The sequence below is a fragment of the Euleptes europaea genome, chromosome 3 (assembly GCF_029931775.1).
Source record: "Euleptes europaea isolate rEulEur1 chromosome 3, rEulEur1.hap1, whole genome shotgun sequence".
In the NCBI taxonomy this organism is placed as follows: domain Eukaryota; kingdom Metazoa; phylum Chordata; class Lepidosauria; order Squamata; family Sphaerodactylidae; genus Euleptes; species Euleptes europaea.
This window is the reverse complement of record NC_079314.1, coordinates 67,411,355-67,421,270: the sequence shown is the minus strand read 5'-3', so window position 1 is coordinate 67,421,270 and position 9,916 is coordinate 67,411,355. Positions and strand designations below refer to the sequence as shown.

At 40.3% G+C, this 9,916-nt stretch overlaps 1 non-coding gene across 1 annotated transcript; it reads left to right on the top strand.

The window, feature by feature from the left end:
• The first annotated feature begins 2,522 nt into the window (after nt 1-2,522).
• Nucleotides 2,523-2,594, top strand: TRNAS-GGA (transfer RNA serine (anticodon GGA)). Its single transcript has one exon. It is a non-coding gene; the product is annotated as a tRNA-Ser (tRNA).
• Nucleotides 2,595-9,916: the final 7,322 nt, after the last annotated feature.

The following is a 9,916-nucleotide window of genomic DNA, read 5'->3' as shown; positions in this document are numbered from 1 at the left end:
GAGTAAAACTTGGAAAAATAGGCAACCTTTTTGAAAATCACAATTGCTGAGGGGCCAGAGGATTAAAGGGTCAGGTGTGAACAGCAACATCACCAGAAATAAATTGATTACCGTTTTCCATATCCATGTTTTGATGCAAAGTTTTTAAATACAAAGTTTAAAGTAAATGTTTCATGTATGATTCTGCTGTACAAAGTTGAAGAGGGGGGATATAGAAGAGCAATAAATTAAACAATAAGATTTTGGGAGGAGCAAAATATTTTATAGGTTAATATGAAAGTGGCAGTAATTTATCAGATATTTGTTTATGTTGAAGGTTCTCTGTTTCATAGAAAGTGGCATAATAGCTTTGTGATGCAGAGGTTGCCATGGTGAGTTCACATCCTTTATTTAATGCTGTACCAAAGTAAACAGCCAAGCCATCATGGCTGGCTCCTTTAGTGCTGTTATTCAGAGAGGCTGTCAGCATTTCTATCAGAAGCTTCCTCCTTCAACTTGCTTTGGTGTGGAACTGTTTACTGGGAAGGTCTAAAAAGTAGCAGTCACAAACAACACATAAAAGTTCCATTATTCCTTAATTATTTAAAGGGACACACTTCACCAAGCACTGCCACTGCAGCCCCATCTCTGATCTTTTAAGCTGGTTTGTGCAGGGGTGTGCTCCGTTACAATGAACGTCAGTTGTGTACAAGTGGTGTTTTGGTGTGTTGGGCCTTTCATATGTAATGTGTGAGTGTTTCGCTTGGCCAGGTTGTGTGCTGTTGAAAATCTGAGTTCACTGCATCCATTTTGCAGTTTAGGGCTCTAAAATTAATTGATGACTTTGTGCAAAACCCCAGAGAACCTCTGTCCATTGGTTGAATTTATTCTGTAAGTGATGGCAACTGAAAAGGAGGGAAGATATGGTAGGAAATATCACTGCCAGTGATACAGATCTTGCAGGAAAATATTTTGAGGTTGAAAGAACCTTCCACCTTCTCCAAACTGGCTCCGCCTGTGGGTGGAGCATGCATACTTTCTTTTGCCACTGGAAAAATATCACCAGTAGCAGAGGCACAGGTCAGAACAGGAAGGAGATTATTTGTGTTCACACAAGGAATGACCAACAGCAGTGACTTCTTGGGGTATGAGAGACTAAGCCCTTTCCTCACTTTCAAAGGGACTCTGGGAATAGACATACTGAAAACATCATGGATACAGAGTTATAATACTAATTATAATTTGTTGTCTTGTGGGCCACTCCCAGCATGTGTATTGCAATCATGGTTTGGCTGTTTAATGTATGTATTTAAAAATGTCTCAGTAGTGATTTGTTTAATGCATTTAGGACAACCACCATTTTTTGGTTTGGAATTCTTTCCAAGATTGTTAGACGCATATAAGATTCAAATACAATTTTCTAAGTAACTGATAGAAGTAACTGTGTGCTTTCAACAACTATTATTTAAGCATTACAGAACAATAACAGATCAAGTGCATTGGATTAACTTTTTTTTAGAAAGAAGGGTATCTGTTTTGCCTTTTGCAATTGTGAAGGATAGAATGCCAATGAAATATTATATTTGAGACTCTCTATTCTTCTTTAAACAATTATACTGTTAATTATAATACCCATTAAAAAGTAAGTCCCAACAACATACTGTGCATTAATATGTTTCTATAGGACAGTGAATATACAAGTAGGCTGTCATTGAGGGTTATGTACCACCAGAATGAATGGAACACTTTTCAGCCTGCTGCTTACTTTTCTGAATGAATGTATGGGCAGATTGCTGTTGCAGATTGCTGAGTAAACACCTCTTTCCCAGCAGTGAAGAAGGATAAGCAGAAAAGAAAGATGTTTGCAATCACGGTAAAAAAAGAGGGAGGGTAGGTATATGTGTATGTGTTAAGGTACATTCAGATAACCCAGGTGTTCTTCCTACTGACCACCAAATCATTTACACAGTAGCTTCAGATCTCCATGGAACTGGGTCACCTGAAGGTGGCCAATGCATAATGGACAGACTCTACAGCCGCCATATTTTTGAAAACCCACAGTTCTTTCACAGTTTCTAGGCATAATGCAAAGTAATGCCAAAGAGACCTGCAGAATTTAGCTTTATATTCCTAATTAATCAAGACCAAAATCCATTCGAAGGTATATTCACTCATACATTGCTATGCAGACATTAAATTACATGCTATTCTCATATCAGTGTTCTAGAATGAATTATCACTCAGGAACCTTAAATGAAAATCTATATAGGTAGAAATAAAGTTTATAATAAGAAAAGATTTTTTTAAGCAAGTTACAAAACCAATAATAGACATTCTTAAAAACCCAAATTACCTAAACCTAATGTTAACTTTATCAGTTTTTCTTATGGCTCTTCCAACCTAAAAGTTTCTTTAGCAAACCTTACAAAAATGCATGTTTCAAAAATGCACAGAATTGCCATGATATATTTAACCCCTCACTCTTGGTAGCATGTGAGTATATAATCCCAATTGTCTTCAGTCTACAAGAAAGTATTTGGGGAGGGGCTGTGGCTCAGTGTTAGAGCATCTGCTTGGAATGCAGAAGGTCCCAGGTTCAATCCCTGGCATCTCCAGTTGAAAAGACCAGGTAGAAGGTAATGTGAAAGACCTCTGCCTGAGAACATGGAGAGCCATTGCTAGTCTGAGTTGATAATACTGACCTTGATGGACCAATGGTCTGATTCAGTATAAGGCAGCTTCATGTGTCTGTCCAATTTCCACAATCTAATCAGTTCCAATACAAAATGCAGTCTTCAATCTCACTGCTACACTGCTGATCACCAGAAGGGTGTGCTGAAATGACTGCTAATTTTTGACTACAAAATTAGGATAGTATATTTATATAACAGATGTCAGGAAAACAATGTACTTGTGTCAGTGTAGATATTTCATCTCCAGGTTAGCATAATAGCCTTCCTTTTGCCATCTGATTGTAGTTTCATGATGAGAGCTAATAGCATGTTCAGACAGCTCTGCAGATCTTCCTTGTTCTTGTCATTTTGTTGCATTCTCATGACAATTTGGAATCAGGAATCAGGTATATTTTTCTGCTTTTCAAGTTAGGCATATGGAACCAACCAACACACCCTTTCTTACTTTCTCCTCTAAAGTCAATGGTGTCCCTGTCACACAAGCCTGAAGCGGTATTAATAGAAGCATCTGAGAAAGTAGCCATGTTCCCCACATGCTGGTTTTAATATGAATTCACCACACTTACTACAATCTGCTTAATGCTGTTAATAAAATAAAGTTTATATGTGGAGCCCTTTTTATGGTTAACCATGCTGGACTGGGGGTGGGAATCATATTCAGTGCATCAACATATTTGAATAGTGCCTTTGAGAAAGGATTTAACAAATATGTACCATGGCACTGAGCAGCCACACTTATGGAGTTCAAGCTAAGCAAACATCTGTTGGAAAGTCTCATAATGAGATTGTTTTCTCAGATTCTTTCCCCCACCCCAAAGTTCAGGGACATAACCTGATGAATTGTGCTTTTGACATTAACGAAATTACTAATCAGCATTATCACAAAATTACACAATGTTATTGACAAGGCAAGTGTGTTATTAAATCAGAAAAGGCATTTGTTGCTGAAAGCAAATCTTTGCCCTTTTTCAATGAATAATATGAGTAGGTAAGACATTTCGTGAGGTGCCAGATAAAAATACTATATGGCTTCAAGAGAAAATTATAGAGTTTTAAACAATGATTTTACATAGAATTACGCTCATATGAAAATATAGACGTTCCATTCAATAAGTTTTAGTGTGAATTCACAGTTTATCATTCCCAAGTGATCGCCACTGCTGTGAGGTCTTCGTTTCATGAAAGCAAAATATATAACAACAGAAGGGACAATTTCCTGTGCCAACCTATTACAGAATTCAGCAACACAACAAAATATTTTACTTATACACTTACTTTTGAAGCTCTGCAATCTTAGCCCAAAACCCTTTTAATTCCTTGTCGGCCACCTTAAGTTACATTTTTAACACAGCTGCATAAACCCTAGTGCTTGACATCTGGAAACATGCACCATTATATGTGTGGTCGGAGCTCTAGCCAAAGTGGGCAAGGGGGAGTTCTGCATCTCCCCAACACTCATTTGCTCAACCTAGGACTTTCCTCTCCCCCAAGAAAAGAGGTTTTTAGGTTTGTGATATGACAACTGGAAGTTTTGAAAGAGCTTGTTTTTTAGAATAGGAAACAAAATGCTAGTGACAGGGACCTGCAGAACTGAGATACTACTCCAAACTGGTAGCAAGATCTGAATACCAGGATCTGTCTCCATACAATCCTACATCTTGTCCACTTATCATGGGAGAAATCAATGCTGAGTTTTGCCAGCTTTTTCCTTCCTACACATGTGTTGCTACTGAGTCAGGACTTTCCAAGCCAGAGTTTCTTAAAAATTAATGAGGGGAGTACAGGGTTGGCCAGGTACTTGTGGTCAGTGTGGGAGTTTAAGTGGACTGCATGACTCAAGTCATGAGGAATTCTCAAAAATTCCATTTTTTATGGCATGAGTGAATATTGTATCAGTGCATAATTCACAAGCAGAGGGCAATGATGCTCATGCAGCTACATTCCACACAGCATCATAATCAAAACTGAAATGCTAGCTGCGGGGAAAGCCTCAATTCCCATGATCAGATATTGTAGTTTGAATCCTGGGGAAATGTTTTATCTCAGAAGCAGAGTCTTGAGGAAAGATATACGAATGCTCACAACAAATGAGTAACTAACAGCCACACGTTTATTTCACATTTATTAAAAGATGACATCTGGAAGGTCTGTAAAAAGATCCAGAAACAAAGTAAAATTGCTATATGTCCCTGAGGAGACATTCATAAAATTTAACTGTCCTGTGAGATAGGGATTTTCAAACTCTTGTTCAAGGAACCTGAGGTAATTTATATGTTCAAAAAGAAAATTTAAATGGGAATACAAGCTTCCCTGAAATGCAGCAGGCTAGGGTTGCCAGCTCTGAGTTGGGAAATTTCTGGAGATTTGGGGGGTGGAGCCTGGAAAGGGCAGGGTTTGGGGAGGAGAGGGATCTCAGTGGGTATAATGCCATAGAGTCCACCTTCCAAAGCAGCCATTTTCTCCAGGGGAGTTGATCTCTGTCACCTGGAGAGCAGCTGTAGTTCCAGGAGATTTCCAGCCACCACCTGGAGACTGGCACAACCACCTCACAGACTTCTCCTGCAAAAGCATGTTGAATGCGTTCTTGGTTTTACTCTCAGTTTATGCAGAGAAACAAGGCTCAGTTGGTCTGGTTAACACTCTATGTGAACTGAGTGTGCTAAAACATACTCCAGAGTCTTCTGTGATACACAGGGATTCCACACTAGGCATGCAGGTATTTCTTGGTAGCCAATGCAAAGAGCACAGGATTTGATGGAGATAAAATGTTTGACTCAGTGGAGATAGAATGCGTGTTCTAAGAATTCTGAGTTTCACAAATTCTGCCCATTTATTTCTCTTTCATTCATCTTATTTTCTTGCAAATGACTGCAGTTTGTCTTAATATTTGCGCTTACACTAAAATAGGTGGTGTGACAGGGACAGGCTAGAGAGGGAACCGACTTACCAGAGGCCAGGAGATGCTACTCATGAGGAAAGCCCTGAGGCATGGTTGAAAGCAAAAGGGTGCCCCAGCAGTTCTGAGACACCTGCTTAAAAATGGCAAGACAAACCCCAAGTAGAGCTGGCGAGGGCTAACAACCCTGGAGGCAGGCTGAGCCAGCAGCCATTAACAGCAGCTATGAGTCGGTGGGGCAGCAGGGCAGACAAGCCAGCGTGCTTGTTAAGGCAAGGCTTAAAAACAACAGAGAGAGGGGAGGATGTGGGGGAGGATGGCAGATAGCCGAGGGGGGATTTTGGATCCATGAAGCTGGAAGAGTGTTGTATGCCTGAAGGACTGAGTAAACAACTGGCTGAACTGACTGGACAGTCCTGCGTGTGCTTGGGGGAATGGGATCAATGGACTCTAGACCCTTACCCAGCTGGCTACGGATGAGATGCCCCGTCCTGCCACAGGTGAGTTGCACCATTTTAACCTCCCGTAACCATATATGTGCAATATCACTTCCCACTTCCACATGTGACATTGCTGGGAAACAGTTTCCTCGTTTTCTACCAGACCAGAAACCTTTCATAATGCAATAAGCAGGGATACAAATAATATTCTCTGCTGTATCTGGAGCACTTCATTGTTTTGTAAGCTAATGTAACCTCTTAGGAATGAATTTCTAACTTACTAAATTTGATTGGTCATTTTTATATCTGTGATGTGTAAATACCACTTTAGAACTACAAGCTTCTGATCAGTGACCTAGATTTTCAGAAGAGTTGGAAAAGGGTGTGTGTGTTTCGAATGCCTCATCCTTCCTACACCCAGCTGGCATCAGAAGGTAGGTCTTGTCCCCTGTCAGTCTTGATTGGTGTCAGAGTAATACAAGGAAAACTGCTGACATTAGTAATTTCAGCGGAGAGAACCCATTTGTTTTTTTCTTGCTCAAAGTCATTAGGGTACAATCTGACACTAAGGGCACCAATGTCTATGTACTTACCTCCTGGCATTGAGCAGGAATGCTGATGAGAAAAGGCCACAAAATCATGGCATAAAACTTTTTTTTTCTCTGCCACCTCTCTTTTAAATTTTGTAACATCCAGCCTGATGAAGAGTTTTGGAGAACTTGAAAGCTCACACACTATTTTGCATCCTTTTTAGGGTTGCCAAATCTGACCTGGGAAATTCCTGGATATTTGGAGGTGATGCCTGTGGAGAGGAGAATTTGGAGAGGGGTTTCATCTAAAAATCCATGGTATACTATACAGGCATCTATCCAAAGCAGCCATTTCCTCCAGAAGAACTGAGATCTCTTGAAATTCTGGAAGATATACAGGCCCATCCTGGAAGCTGGCAACCCTGCTGTCTGTGGCTTTGATAGTGGGGAGTGGGGAAAATCTCCTTTCCCATTTGCCCTCCCATTCATTAGTAAAGCAATTGCTGTGGGGGGTGGGGGGGACAATGTCAGGAGAAGCGGTGGAAGCGTTTATTATTGAGGGTGTTAAATGGTCTGTGGCTGTGGCAAAGGAATGGAAAAGGGCAGAAGAAGAGAATGGAAGAAAAAAAAGAAAAGCCATTCCTAGGCAACACTTTCTCCTCACTTGTGAAACATTATTGGTCTCTTACTGTATAATAACCAGTATGCCAAATAGTCTGGGCTGAGCTTAGCCAATAGTCATTTTTAACCAAGCAATTTTGAAGTTTGTTATTGGACTGGAGGCGAAGCGCAATTAAGTTTCCTATTGGAGGTCTAGAAAGGATACCACTTCATCGAACAAGACTTGTTTAAATTGTTTTTTGTTGCTGTTTGTTTTTTTCATCAAGTCACAGATGACTTATGGTGACCCCGTAGGGTTTTCAAGACAGGAGATGTTCAGAGGTGGTTTGCCATTGCCTGCCTCTGTGTGGCAACCCTGGACTTCCTGGGTGGTCTCACATCAGAATACCAACCAGGGTCAGCCATTCTTAGCTTCTGAGATCTGATGAGATCTAGCTAGCCTGGCCTATCCAGCTCAGGACAAAATTATTATTGCATAATAAATATGTGGTGTTGCTTCATGGATCTTACATCACTTATGAACTCTGGCTACCTTGCATTTTAACTGTTGCTGAATAAAAGTAAACTCCATGCATTAGTATTTGTGCACTGTGAGCTATCCGGTACCCAAAAGGACTTTATCACCGTGGTTTTCTTTTCCCTAATATTTTGTGAAGCAAACATCACTTTTTGGTTTCTTTCATATTTTGATTAAGTATTGGACATGACCTGGAGGAATGTGAGTACAAATCCCTACTCAGCTTGGGACCTTCAAAGTGCCTTTGGGCAGATCAGATAATTGATTGGCAAGTAACGTTGGGACTAGATATTTTTTATTCATTTTATTTATTTATATTAGCCTATGCACTAATAAACCACTGTTTGTCTAATAAGACTACATATTAATGCAAATTGCCATGCATATTGCTAGAAATTTGTGGTCTTGCTAAAATACCTTCCACATCTTTTTTGCTTTAAAATGATCAGCACTGAATTCAAACTTGCATGCAGATTCCTCTTTCTACTGCACAAGTATTCCCTCCCAAACATTTTCCTGCCTATTATTTAACTATGGTATTGAAAACTGTTTCAAATGCAACTATGATAATTAAAATTGCAAATGGGTGTATTGGATAAAATAAGAAATTAGAATCTAATCTCATAACATTACAGTTCTAAATCACTGGAATATTCCTTCCAGTCACTCTTATTGCTGCAATTGTGAAGCATTCATATAATGGTTGGGGGGAGGTACAATGTGTTTAATTTTTCATTGGCATTTTTTTCATGGGAGTAATACAACCCAAGTGTATAAAGCATGCACATTTTTATAATAGGATGGTTGGAGGTGTGATTCGATAAGAGTTGTCTATGCCCAGAAAAAATGTCTTGCTTGTCTTTTTTGCCTGGTGGATCTGATCTGGATTTTGTCCAGAGGAAACTGAACAGATTCAGATTTGAGTTATCCTTAGATATGTATTCTTAATATATATACCCAGGGCTTCAAACTGTTCTGCTGCTTTTGAAAGAAATGTTGCTTTATTTCCATTTCAGACTGATATTGGGGTAGTGCGCAACAAGCAAGGCAAATATATTTTTTCAACGTATCAGTTCACTTAACTTCATTTTAAGTCAGGATGAGAAGATGGACCCTTTGGAAGAGTTTCATAGGGTGTTGTTAACATTACCTTTTGCCTTACTTTTCGTGCCAGAAAGCAGCTCAGGAGGGGCGGTGGCTCAGTGGTAGAGCATATGCTTGACACACAGAAGGTCCCAGGTTCAATACCTGGCATCTCCAGTTAAAGGGACTAGGCAAGTAGGTGATGTGAACGACCTCTACCTGACCCCCTGGAAAGCCGCTGGCAGTCTGAGAAGACAATACTGACTTTGATGGACCAAGGGTCTGATTCAGTATAAGGCAGCTTCATGTGTTCATGTATTCAGGGGCAGCCCAATCCTAATGGAGGGGGCAAACTGTCTTAGGAGCTGATGTGTTCCCAGCGCTGGTGTTAGTGCCACTTATGCCAGCTAAACTGGCACTAATGCTGGCAGGGGGCCACTTACACCAGCACCAGGGGGCAGTGCAGCAGTGAGAGCCTCACTGGCAGTGTTTTCTGGGTGTGAGGGCTTGCGCCGGCGTCAAACGGGACATTCCCGGGAGCTATGCTGGTTTTAGTCAGCTCCCAAAGTCCTTTCAGCCCGAGAACACCCCCTTTAGCCAGCACCGAGTTATGCCTGTGAAAAGACAGGTGTAGCCCAATAAAACCCTATGGAGGAGTTTCATGGGGTGTTGTTAAAATTATCTTTTGCCTTCCTTTTCAAGCTGGGAAGCCACTCAGGCATGGCTGCGCCATCACTGGGCACTTCTTAAGTACCATCCTTTTAGGATTGCACAGTTAGTTTCTGGTAAAGCAGACATCATCCACTGGATGCTCATTCTTAGGAATAAATGCATTGCTCAAGTAGGTCTCTTTTCTAAATAAATGAATTAATACTTTTATTGGCTCTTGTGCATTGAGGCGGCTATGTCAAATGCTGACCATTTAAGGGATGGGGTTTAAAGAATAATGTAAGGTGTGTGACTCCTGTAATGTAGAGTTACCCAATTCATTTTAATCTTACTCAAATCAAATCACATACAGAAATCATATTATACATTCCTCTGACTGCAGGTGGGAATTGCATGTTGGAATGTTCATCCACACTAAAATAACTTCTGTTCATGTGGTAAACAACCACATCAAGAAGTAAGACTTTATATTCAGCTAGCTTTCTAGC